General features: G+C 43.8%; 1 long non-coding RNA gene across 2 annotated transcripts in view; it reads left to right on the forward strand.

Annotated features, from left to right (window-relative positions):
* Positions 1 to 13817, forward strand: part of LOC129639765 (uncharacterized) — a 315100-nt gene that overhangs the window by 56242 nt on the left and 245041 nt on the right. The gene's annotated exons all lie outside the window — the stretch shown is intronic.

The following is a 13817-nucleotide window of genomic DNA, read 5'->3' on the forward strand; positions in this document are numbered from 1 at the left end:
AAAAAGAGGCAGAATCCCAATCTGAGGTCTGAGTTGGTTTAACATTTGCCGCCCTAAGTGATCCTGAAACAGTTACTTATCATTTCTAGGCCTCAGTTTTATCATCTGTATAGGTGGTGTTCAATGAAAATATGTGTGAGGTAGATGGAAGAAGATGGAATTATATTTAGGATACTCAGCTTTTGTTGAAACTGTGTTTTTAGTTTGATTTTGCCTTCTAAGTATGCAGTTTTTCTTTTTTATGTCGTAAAATCTAATAATATTTTCTTTTTTCTTGGTTTTAACATCATAAATGTGTACATCTTTTCTCATCCAGAAATGAATTTTATACTTTTTGGAGATCTTCAGAATGTTTACATTTCACTCCTTAATTTGGAATCAATAATGGCTCACAGTGTTAAGATTAAAATCTCAGTTGATTTTTAAACAGCTCACCTATAATACCATTTGTCATGCATGAATTCCCCTCTGTAAGGATGTGTGGGCTTCCGGGGTGGCGCTAGTGGTAAAGAACCTGCCTGCCAATGCAGGAGATGTAAGAGACCCGGATTTGATCCCTGGGTTGGGAAGATTCCGTGGAGGAGGGCATGGCACTCCCTTCCAGTAGTCTTGCCTGGAGAATTCTAAGCACAGAGGAACCTGGGGGGCTAAAGTCCATAGGGTCACACAGAGTCAGACACAACTGAAGCAACTTAGCATGCACACACATAAGGATGTGTGGCCAAGTCCCCTTTAGCATTTTCTATAAAGACAGAAGAGATGCAAGAGAAACACACATTCTCTTAGCGTTTCAGGGCTGGAAAGGCCTTTAGATATGGAATCTAAGACCATTCTTTTTAAAGTAATTAACCTCCAATTAAAATAAATAAATTTAATAAAATCTACACACAAACAAAAAAAATTTTAAAAATAAAAAAAATAATATTGGGAAACGAAGGTTTAGAGCTGCTAACTGGCATCCCCAAAGTCATGCCAGTTAGTAGAAGAGCCACGACTAGGACCAATCTCCTGATTTTTAATCTGGAATTGAAACATACTTCACACATCAGCTTTGGCCATCTTCTTTCCTATTGGACTTGTCTTAGAACAGTGTGCTAGAACATGAACATCAGACATGGTAACTCTTAGATCATATTGAAGGGAGACAAGACAGGACCAAAAAGAAGGTCATACATGACTAAACATCCCCCTCTCTTGGCTAAAATGAATGTCTACAACTTCTTGACCAATTACATCTTTATTCTGGGTCTAGTCTCCTCTCCCTAAAGGGAAGATTTACTCAAATACCAATCAGAGAATTGCCTCAGCTATGTAAAGACATCTAATCTAGAGCAAACCCCTGTTTCCTTGAAGGAAAAACTTCCGCAAAGAACTCATCCAAACCCCAGCCTCTGTAACAGGTTCTTTCTGCTACTTTGGAAGGCATCACATGGTTCCCCCATGATGTGTGTTCTCCCTTACTGCAATGAATAGTGAACTGAACTCACTCAACTACAGGCATGTTTCTGTGATCTTTGGCTGGAGGACACTGACGGTGTAAAACATTTCCATCTTTACACTGTAATGCATGAACTCACACAAGTGAGTCAAAAGGCATTGAAAGATTTTTCTCAGAAAAGGCTTCTCAGAGGAGGGAGGTGTTGGACCCAAAAGATGGGCAACAGGCCCGAACTAAGGACAATGAAGACAGGATGTTGGCTCTGTGTGGCCCTTGTTAAAATGGGCTTGTAAACCCCAGCGGGTCCCTGGCTGTAAAAAAGCCTGCGGCCTTCCCTGTGGCTCAGACAGTAAAGTGTCTGTCTGCAGTGTGGGAGACCCAGATTCGATCCCTGGGTTGGGAAGATCCCCTGGAGAAAGGAATGGCAACCCACTCCAGTACTCTTGCCTAGAAAATCCCATGGACAGAGGAGCCTAGTAGGCTACAGCCCATGGGGCTGCAAAGAGTCAGACATGACTTCACTTTCACTTTCATTTTCACTTCAGGAATAGGAAGGTCCGTCTAGTCAAAGCTATGGTTTTTCCAGTAGTCATATATAGATGTGAGAGTTGGACCATAAGGAAAGCTGAGCACCAAAGAATTGATGCTTTTGAACCTTGGGATTGGAGAAGACTCTTGAGAGTCCCTTGGACTGCAAGGAGATCAAACCAGTCAATCCTAAGGGAAATCAGTCCTGAATATTCATTGGAAGGACTGATGTTGAAGCTGAAACTCCAATACTTTGGCCACATGATGTGAAGAAATGACTCATTGGAAAAGACTGGGGAAGATGCTGGGAAAGGTTGAAGGCAGGAGAAGATGGGGATGACAGAGGATGAGATGGTTGGATGGCATCACCGACTCAATAGACATGAGTCTGAGTAAACTCCAGGATTTGGTGATGGACAGGGAAGCTTGGTGTGCTGCAGTCCATGGGGTCACAAAAAATCGGATATAAGTGAAAAACTGAACTGAACTGAGGGGTAGGAAGAGGAGCCAGATGTTGTTTCTGGCCAGAGGGCAGACCTGGGTGATGTGATGGAGGTCCTGGGGTGAGGAAGGTGCTTAATTAGGGCACTCCCATTTCCTAACCCATGCTGTGACAGGACTGCCTCCATTCTTCTTTAGCAGAGAAGCCCATACTCCCAGGTAGACGTGGTTTTTTTCCCCTATAAGAAGTTGCGACCCCATTGACTGTAGCCCACCAGGCTCCTCTGTCTATGGGATTTTCGAGGCGAGACTACTGGAGCGGGTTACCCTTCCTTTCTGCAGGGGATCTTCCCGACCCAGGGATCGAATCCGGGTCTCCTAATTTTTACCATCTGAGCCACCAGGGAAGTTGCCCCACCCATGAAACCAGAGTATTAATGCTTTCTTTGTTTCCTCCTATCTCTGTACATTCTTTTCTTCAGAACTTTTAACAAGACCATCACTATTCACTGTAGAGGACATAGCATGTTACCAAACAAAGCAAACAAAACAAGAGAAATCATACGAGTGTCTTTCCAGGTCAGGAACAACTAGTCTGTCCACTTGAAGCTACAGGACAAACACTCCAGCCCCTAGTCATTTAAGCATTCACTGAGCACATGTAAGCACCTACTATATACCTGGAATTATGTTCGGACTTGGGGACTCAGGTATCTAAGACCCATGGCTTGTTCTGGTTTACGATCTAAAGGGCTAGACAGACACTTGGGCAATGACGACTCACTCTGTCCAGTGCTGTGACAAGGATGAGCACAAGTGTTAAGGAAGCATGGGAGAGTGGATGATTAGCTATGGCCAGTAGATGGAGGGGGTGGGCTGGTGCCTGGGAAAGTGCTCAAGAGGGGGCATTTCAGGGGGTCCTGAAGCTAGGAGTTCAAGTGGCAGTAAAAAGGCAGGGGCAAGGAGGTTCCTGTAGGTAAAGGAAGCAGCATGGAGAGTGGCAGAGATGTGTTGGTGTGCAGCTAGCCAGGGAGCAAAATGGCAGGAGTGTAGAGCAGAGTGGCAGCTGGGCCTTTAAAGTAGATAGGGCCGTGAAGGCTCCAGTAAAGACTTTGCCCTTGGCCCTGAAAAGGAGGTTGGCCTCCAAAGCAAAACACCATTGAGATGATGGTAGAGCTAGCAGAAGAGTTTTGGTGCATTTAGGAATGAGTTGAGTCAAGCAAAGTTCTGCTGAGGCCCTCCAAGGTCTTTCTGGCAAGTTTTAGGATCCCACGCTTTTCTTCTTTATAAAAATAATACATATTCTTTGTACAACAGATTAATAAACCATATAAGACTAAAGAGGGAATCAAAAATTCACACATATCTTGCCCATACAAATGAAGAAGATAATAATAGAAATATAAGCAAAAGACAGGGGTAGATAAATCATAGATAAATACAAATGATTTTTAAACATATGGACTTATTATGCTCAAACAATTCAAATTAAAATTATATTGAGGTAATGATAATGATTAGCATTTATTAAGTACTTATAGGTTGGACACTATTTTAAACACATAGATTATGTTATTTACTCCTTGCAAGAGCGTTATGATGTGAGTACTGTTATTATCCATCTTTTGCAAATAAGGAAACCAAAACACAGAGATGTTTAGCAACATTCTCAAGGATACACAGCCAGTAAGGAACAGAGCCTGGATTGAGAAGATAAAAATCGCCCTTAATCTCACTATCTAGAAATGATCACTCTGCTATTTAGCAAATAGTTCAGTTTCATTTTTCTGAGTTGGGAAGACACTCTGATTGTTAATTCTTCTCTTTGATTAGAGAATCCCAGTCTCCAACCCTTAAATAATAGGAAGTTGGCTGTTGATTGCAAACAGATATTCTTGATCATGTCACGTTTTCTGTCCCTTTGTTGTTAAAAGCCGTGTGGCTTAGGGTAAACTTTCCCATGGTCCTTAGTTTCATCTTAACAAAGAGAATAATTACCACCCCACAGGGTTTTTGTGAATATTTAACATGATAACATACAATGAGCATTATCAGAATTAAGGGTTATTAGTGAGGTTTGTCTGGGTTTTTTCAACTTCTAAGCACGCCCTTTTTATTCAGAGGAAGCAGAATTTTAATTTGGTCCTCTTGTCCACACTCAATCAGTAATTCCCTGCCTCTGTACAGAAGAAATGCCCCCCCCCTTTTATGTTCTTAGTAATTTTCATGGGAATCTTCCTCCCAAATGGTCCTATGGCTGCTTCCTCCTTGGAATTCAGATTAGTTTTTTTTTTTTAATTTTTTAAAATTGATTTATTTTACTTGAAGGCTAATTACTTTACAATATTGTATTGGTTTTGCCATACATTGACATGAATCCACCATGGTGTGGAATTCAGTCAAAGAACACTCACAGGGGATCATCGCTGACTACAACTTGTCACCCAGTGCCACCCTCAAACACTCTTATATTACCACCGTTTCTATTTCCTTCAGAGCTTTCAACTTTTCCCATTTAATACGTTTTATCTTTGTTTTTATTACTCCTGTCCTAACTCCCCAGCCTCCCCGAGCACCACCAAGAGTTAAGTGCCGCAAAGCAGAGCTTATTGTCTGTTTTCTTCTCTATGTCCCCCAAACACCTAGAATGATATCTGGAACGGAGTAAATACTCAGACATTTATTTATTTACTTTAAAGATTTATTTATGTATGCCTGCACTGGGTCTTCATTGCTGCACAGGTTTTTCTATAGTTGCAGCAAGCAGGGTCTAGTCTCTAGTTGCAGGGTGCAGGCTTCTCACTGTGGAGGCTTCTCTTGTTGTGGAGCATGGCTCTAGGCATGTGGGCTCAGTAATGGCTCCCGGACTCTAGAACACAGGTTTCCTGGACCAGTAATTGAACCCACATCCCCTGCATTGGCTAGCGGATTCTTTACCCCTGAGCCACCCAGGAGGCCCCTTAAACATTTGGTAAATGACTATAAACAACTTGCTTCCTCTATATTGGTTAATTGTACAAGTTACAAAGTCAAATGCTACTATGTGTAGGATCACATTTATGAAATTGGAGAGCCCCCAGTGGGTGAGATTAAAGTTGAGCCTTGAATGTTGGTAAAGTTTGGGTAATTTCTCTCTATACCAGTACATCTCATATTGCCGGAGGGATGGTAAAAAATCTGCCTGCAATGCTGGAGACCCAGGTTCAATCGCTGGCTTGGGAAGATCCCCTGGAGGAGGAAATAGCAACCCACTCCAGTCTTCTTGCTGGGAGAATGTCATGGACCGAGGAGCCTGGTGGGCTACAGTCCATGAGGTTGCAAAGAGTCAGACATGACTGAGTGACTAACACACACACATAAGTATCTTTAGATTGAGGGGGACAAGTTCATAGGAAAAAAAAAAGTCTTTCAATTTGGTCATTAAAATATATATAAGATGGCAGAGAATTGCATCAGTGTTAATGTTTGTTTGCTTTGTGGTTAGCTCATTCTAAATTTCAACTTTTGGAGGTCAGAGAGTTTACACATTAAATTGCTGTGTCTTTACATAGTGTAAGTTAAAAATCCTCTAAAATTTTCTTCCCCTACTTTGCCACAGGGTCTGAAATTGCCTATCCTAGCATCATTTCATAGGCCCTTTCAGAGACAAGTACATTGTATGTTAACTTGGAATCACATCCTTCCTGAAAATACTATTATTTTTGTATCATTAGCCAGGTATTACATTAGGCAGGGTCTTGAGGAATTGGGACAGGAACCTTGAGAGCAGATGAGTAGAGGAACGAAGAAAAGATCTGGGGGCATGGGGTGCTCCCAGGGAAAGGAGGCCTATCTGGGGAGTGACAGTGACCCTGATTCTAGGTGCTGGGGGATGATGGTGGAATTGAGGAGGACAGCAGGGGCCACTGCTTGAGAGTTAACAGGATGTTGCTGAAAAAAGAGGTAAAGGATCTAGGGATGCAAGTCTTGTTCCACTTTCATAGCGTTGCCTCAGGTCAACTTGTCTCTGGAGGTATTTGGTACTTTAGGACAGAAAGGTGAAGAAGATTCTTTGAGGTTCCATACAGTGAGGGTCTTGAGATGGGATGTAGGGAGGCTGCTTGTGAAGTATGCTATTGTAGCACACCGGAGAAGCAGTCTGCTAATGCCATCCTGAATGGGTGTCTAAGTGACCTTAACTATTTGTAGAACGAGGCCTTCCCACCAAACTCCCTTTCTCTGATGAACTACCTTTCACCCACTTTCTTACCCCAATTCTAGAGATTAGGCACATTTAAAGGCACACATAAGACTATAGGTATGAGCACTAATAGAAACTTCCTTGGGTCCCAGGTAACCTCTTCTGAGTTTAAGAAATAAAACAGTAGAAACGGAGTTGGAGGTCTGCACATCCTTTCCTCAAATGGTAACTGGTGTCATGAGTTTGGTGTTTCATTCCCATGTACTTTGCCTACATTGTTGGGAAATGAAAGAGGTTGTTAAATATAAACTTATATCCCAGAGTACATAGCATTTTTGGCATGTTTTAAAACTTTATATCAATGGCGTCACCGGATCTATGTTCTTCTGTCATTAGTTTTGCCTTACACTTTTCTCTACTACCTCCAGGAAATCATTATCCTCAGAGGGGTGTGTGACTCAAGCTCCAAGGAGTTCTAGTCTCCTCTCCAGAGGAGCCCTTGGTGTCCTAGTCCCTTTACCCACCACACTTGGGAGCCAGTGACTTCAGGTTGGTCTTAGATGGAGGTGAGCCTCTTCCTCTGTTGTCTTAGCCAAAGTGCAGGGCTGGGCTCACTTGCACTAGTGACCTCCTGGACCATTACCCTGGGAGCCCCACTTTGAAAACCACTACTCTAGAGCAGGAGACAGAGAATGAGATGGTTGTGTGGCATCACTGACTCGATGGACATAAGTTTGAGCAAGCTCTGGGAGTTGGTGATGGACAAGGAGGCCTGGCGTGCTGCAGTTCACGGCGTTGCAAAGAGTCAGACCCGACTGAGCGACTGAACTGACTGACTGACTCTAGAGCAGGCATCCCCAACCTCTGGGATCTAGTGCCTCATGATCTGAGGTGGAGCTGATGTAATAACAATAGAAATAAAGTGCACAATGAATGTAATGCACCTGAATCATCCCCAAACCATCCCCCTCCTCCCTGGTCCGTGGAAAAATTGTCTCCCTTGAAACTTATCTCTGGTGCCAAAAACGTGGGGGACCACAGCTCTAGAGCATCTTTTGCCCCTTGATATTTTAGCCTTCTTTCAACGAAATAATCTGATACAAGTTTACCAAAAGGTGAACAGGTAGCATTCCTAGAAGGTAGAGTGCTACAAAACTGCTCTGCTAAGTATAAAATGAAGACAAGTCTTGATTAACACCCCAGCGATGAATCACTTGTCTCTAAATTTCTTTTGATTTAAACATCTGTGCAAAGATCCTCAAATAAGCTGACCGTTATTGAAGGTGGCTTTACTGGAACCCTTAACCATGCACATGGTTCGGTTAAAACTGCATTGTGTACTAGTGAGTACAAGAGACTTCATTTCTACTGCACAATGATGAAGGCACAAGTCAAGTAAGCTAACTTGAAAACTTCTTCAATTGGTTTCTCAGGAAGGCTTTCTAAACCTCTCTTAGTTTGCAGTAAGGATTCTGATATTCTACAGCTGTAGGTGTATCCCTATGACAAAAGTACTTCACGAGAACCAAACTATGGATGTTCAAGGATGCAGTAAATTATGTATCTGGCAGAAAAGTGGAGACCATTAAAATTCTAAGCAGAAAGCACTGGTTTTAAAACCTTTTAAAAGCTGCTTATTAGCTACCTAGAAACTTTTTTAAAAGAAGGTATAAGCAGTGCAGCGTATGTTTAAGCTATTCTCTAATGATATTTAATGCCCTTGGCTCACTGCAGCTTGCATTCAACAAAGTCGTGTTTATTTTAGGGTTCTTCTTCCTCTTCTGGTTAATCATTTTCTTCCTCTTGCTTTCCTCCTTCTCTCTTGATTCTTCGCCTGTGTCATCATCATCATTCTGTGTGTCTTGTCCTGTTGAGTAAAATACTGATCTTGTACACTCATGAAAGAAGAACTGCAATTGATCTTCAGGAATTTTACCTGTACAAACCCCACTTAATATTGTAAATTTAGGAATTTCCAGAGTACAAAAGTAGCTGAAGTATGAGTCCTTGAAAGTTGTTTTGTACCCTATTCCAGGAGTTCCATTTCCTTTGCTATCCTGTTCCTTAATGCATTCTGAGTGACATTCTTCTTCCAATGTATTTAGCACCCAATGCAGCCTATAACTTGTGGTCCGTGAGAACAGAAGGATCAAAATCATCCAGGTATGACTTTATTAGATATGTTTCAGTCAACACCTCATTTGAGAAATAGTCACTGGATTCAGAGAAGTTCAACTGTGAAATTCGTAGGCTCTCCAGCATCTGAGAAGTTGCGGACAAGTATTTCAGGTGCTCTAAAATAGGCTCATGGGCTTTCTGAATCATATTTCTGAGCAATTCTGCATTCTTCAAAACTTTCATGCCAAGATAAAGAATTCTTTCAGGGTGGCTTTTACCGTCAGACGTTTCCTCAAGTTTTCTTTTTTGATTTCCTCAACAACTGCCTCCGCAGTACCTGGTTTCCATTTATTTTCGTCATCTGTAAGCTCATTAGATGATTTTGTATCTCTTATCATACAGGTTGATAGAGGCATACTTTCTCTCAGTATCATGAATCACTTTATGGTGTTTAGATTTTGTTTTTGCCTGTTCTAACTGGAATTTTCTTTAGGCATTAAGTTGCTTAACGATATTAATCAAGTCCTGAAAACAGCTTACACATGCTACAAGTGAAGCAGCACATCTTTCTTGGGAAGCCTGAGGAATTTGCCTCCCCTCAACAGTTTTTTCTTCTTTCCTGTTCTCAACAGCATGGTGCCCCTCAATTGTGGCACATTGCAGTCTCCATGCCACCGACTCTGTGACAGAAAACAGTCTCCTGCACACAGCTTAAGGGTCTTTTGCTTTCCCACCTCAGGGCCTTTATGTTTCGCCGGTGAACGACAGGGCCAAGTGGCTCAAGTGTCCTCTATCATCTCATTAAGATACACAGGCAGGAGGGTGTGGGTGGGGAAAGATGGTGGGCAGCCCAAGGCACCGTAGTCTGTCTTTCTGGCCCCTTGAGGTGGGATCCCTCCACTGACTTTCAAGAGCTGCCTCCCCCTAATTAAAGTAAATGTTAAAAGTCTTCAACCCTCCCTTGGACACGACTGCCGTCTTCCCCTCCTCCCCTTTCATCCTTCACAGCACAGGCTCTGGTTGGGCCAGTAGAGCTGGTTTTATGTCACTTTCATCCAACATAATACCTGCTCAATAGCTCTGGCTGGGAAGTAGGGGCAGAGGTGAGAGCCAACAGCGAAGGTGGCCTCAGTGGTGCTGCTGTGGTGAGGGGGCTGCTGGGCTAGGTTGGGTGTGGGGCCAGGGGGCTGCTGGGGTGAGCGGGCTGCAGGGCCAGGGGGCTGCTGGGCCAGGTGGGTGTGGGGCCAGGGGGCTGCTGGGGTGAGGGGGCTGCGGGGCCAGGGGACTGCTGGCGTGAGGAGGCTGCGGGGCTGGGGCCTGCTACAGAGGGTGCTGGGCTTTGGCCTAGGTGATAGCCGCCCCTGCTGGGTGACCAGGATTTGGCAAGGATGGCCGAGGAACAGAGCCCCTTCCCGGGATGGAAAGTCTGGTGGCCTCAACACAGGGCAGGACCTCACTGTCAGGCCAGGACCTCACTGTCAGGCTAGGAGATTCCCTCCGTGTCACCTGGCCTTGAGCTGGCATTGAAATCTGACCAAGGCCAGGGCACGTTGAACCGGGTGCAGCCAGGCTCAGGGAAGGTTGGCCCCTGCAGTTCCCTCCAGCACGTTTGGTCCTGGGGGCCTCTAAGCCTAAGAGAATTTGATGCAAAAAGGTGATTGGCAGGCCATCTCTTCCTTGTTCCTCTTCCTGCCCCCCGTCCACTTTGCTTGTTTTGAAGAGGGGCTTATTGGTCCTCACTCTAAGCAGACCCCAGGAAGAGCGACTGGTTTAGGAGTACCAGCATGCCATATGCAAGTGAATTCAGACAGGGAGCTTATACTCTTGCCTGGAAAATCCCATGGATGGAGGAGCATGGTAGGCTGCAGTCCATGGGGTCGCTAAGAGTCGGACACGACTGAGCGACTTCACTTTCACTTTTCACTTTCATGCATTGGAGAAGGAAATGGCAACCCACTCCACTATTCTTGCCTGGAGAATCCCAGGGAGGGCGGAGCCTGGTGGGCTGCCGTCTATGGGGTCGCACAGAGTTGGACACGACTGAAGTGACTTAGTAGGTGTAAATTACCAAGGGGGAGGGGGGAGGGGCATTTATTCCCACTGTTACAAACTGCAATTAAACTTTTCCTTTGTATACCACTCTTTGGTCCTAGGTTAAGAGTAGTGTGATTTTGTGCCAAATGGCCTGGAGATCAATGCTCAGACATTCCCGAAAATGTCTAGAAGGGCCCTTAGACATCCTGGAATCCAGCGGTTTTCCAAACTTCGGTGCACATAGGAAGCACCTAGAGGGCTGGTGGGACCAACAGATTGCTGGGCCCATCCCAGTGGTGAGGATTCTGGATCTGGGGAGACCCGAGAGTTTGCATTGCCAAGGACTTCTCATGTGAGGTTCACGCTGCTGGTCTGGCCACTGCACTTCATTCCAACGTCTTCATTTCATAGATGGATCAGCTGAGACAGAACCCCAGCTGGGTTCCAGAATTGGCATTAACGCTTACCAGGTGTTGACTTTGCAATCTGATTTAGCTGTTCTGAGCCTGTGTTTTCTCATCCACAAAATTAGGTAAGAGCCTCGGTCATTCCTACCCTGGGTTCAGTCTGCAGGTGGCTGCTATTGGGCAGTTACTCAGGCTTTTAGTAACAGCCCTCTGGTTTGGTGTGGCACTGTCACGCGGTTCTCAGGTCCGTGAGCTTCCACAGCTTCCCTCTGGTTCCTGGGTCGGGTTTAGGTCCTGCCTTTCCTGTGTGGAGCACCGAGAGATGACGATGCTCTCAGGTGGAGGGTAGGACATAAAGCTTTGTTCTTTTTGCTGTGGTTTTCTCATTTTGCAGGTGCCTCTTCTGTTTGCTTACATTGCTAAGAATATTGGTTTTCTTTTCTGATGTAGAAAGTTTCCCAATGTTTTCCCTTTCTGTTTCCTTCATATCCTTTGAATTTAAAAATTCTTTACCATCTGATCATAAGGCTATTCAAGGATATATTTTCTTATTTTCCTTGTGATTTTTTATGTTGTATACCCTCATCCCTCTGGAGTTATTTTGACATGTGTTATAAAGTTTGGATCTTGGTTGAGTTTCCTTTCTTTGTAAATGGCTAAACTCGGGCATCATTTGTTGAGTAATCCCTTTCCTCTCTTTGGATGTCTGGCTGTGCATTCTTAGCACTCTAAGAATGTAGAATAGGTGGGAGTGAGATTTTTGTTGAAGCCCCTTTTTTCCAGATGGGGAAGTTGAGGCCCAGAGCAGCTAACTGGTTTTCCTAAGGTCATGTTAGTGAATGGAGAAGCTCTGACTTCTTTTGTGTGTGTGTGTGTTTATTTTTGGCCGTGCCGAGGCTTCATTGCTGTGCTCGGGCTTTCTCTAGTTGGGGTGAGCAGTGGCTCTTCTTGTTGCAGAGCATGGGCTCTAGAGTGCAGGTTCAGTAGTTGTTGCCCATGGGCTTCATTGCTCCTTGACATGTGGAACCTTTTCGGAGTGGGAATGGAACCCGTGGACCCTGCACTGGCAGGAGGATTCTTAACCACTGAGCCACCAGGAAAGTCCAGATCTCTGTGACCTCTAATCTGAGTTTGAGATATATAGGTCTGCTTGTCTGTCTAGCTCCAGGGACATTTGACAGGGGCAGGTTAGCTAACTGGCCACAAAGTAAATGAGCATGACCTAGGGTCTCTGAGAGGTAGAGACCAGCCTTCCTCAGCCAGCCCAGAGAAACCAGGAAATATGTACTGCATACCTATGTTCAAACTGCCCTGGTGGTTCAGTGGTAAAGAATCTGCCTGCAGTGCAGGAGATGCGGGCGCTGTGTAGGAGATTCAGGTTCAATTCCTGGGTTGGGAAAATCCCCTGGAAGTGAAAATGGCAACCCACTCCAGCCTTCTTGCCTGGAGAATCCCATGGACGGAGGGGCCTGGTGGGCTACAGTCCATGAGGTCAGAAAGAGTTGGACACGACTGGGCACACACGCATCCAGTTACCTTTTCTGTGTTGATGATGGTTGTGAGAATATTTAAGATCTGCTCTCTTAGCAACTTTGAAGGATAAAACAGTATTCTTAACTATAGTCACCATACTGAATATTAGATCCACTGAACTTGGCATCTTATAGTTGGAAGTTTGTATCCTTTGAACAACATCTCCTCGTTTTCCGTCCCTGCAGCCCCTGGCAACCACCATTCTACTCTCTGTTTCTGTGAGTTTGTCTCGTTTTAGAGCCCACGTATAAGTGAGATCATACAGTATCTGTCTTTCTCTGACTTATTTCACTTAGCATAATGCCTTCATGGTTTATCCATGTTGCCATGACATTCAGGATTTCCTCTTTTTTATGACCGAATAATGTTTCCTAAATGTATGTATGTATATAGCTTTACACCCACGTTTTGTTTATCCATTCGTGCACAGGCACTTTGATTGTTTGCATGTCTTGGCTATTGTGAATAATGTTGCAATGAACAAGGGGCTGCAGATATTTCTTTCAGGTAGTTATTAAATTTTCTTTGGCTATATGTCCAGAAGTGGGATTTCTGGATCCTATGGTAGTTTTATTTTTAATATTTTGGAGGAAACCTTATGCAATTTTACATAGTGCCTGTTCCAAGTTACAGTCCCACCAACAGTGTACAAGGGTTCCCTTTCCTTTAATATCCTTGCCAACACTTGTTTTGTCTTTTTGATAATAGTCATTTGAACAGTATTGTATGAGTTCCTATATTAACCGTTTCTTAGATAGATGATTGGAAGAAATTTTCTCCCACTCCATAGATTGCCTTTTCATTTTGTTTCCTTGGCTGTGCATGAGCTTTTTTATTTGATGTAGTCTCACTTGTCTATTTTTGCATTTGCTTGCTGTACTTCTAGTGTCATATCCCAACAGTTTTATGCCAAATCCTAAGTCAAGAAGCTTGTTGTAGAAAGTTGTGTTTTCTTCCAGAAGTTTTATGGTTTCAGGTCTTAAATTTAAGTCTTTAACACATTTCAAGTGAATTTTTGTGAGTGCTCTAAGATAGGAGTCCAATTTTATTCTTATGGGGATAACTCGTTTTACCCAATACCATTTATTGAAGAGTCTTTGCCCACTAAATATTCTTGGCTCCCTTGTGAAATATTAGT

The sequence above is a fragment of the Bubalus kerabau genome, chromosome X (genome assembly GCF_029407905.1).
Source record: "Bubalus kerabau isolate K-KA32 ecotype Philippines breed swamp buffalo chromosome X, PCC_UOA_SB_1v2, whole genome shotgun sequence".
Lineage (NCBI taxonomy): Eukaryota > Metazoa > Chordata > Mammalia > Artiodactyla > Bovidae > Bubalus > Bubalus kerabau.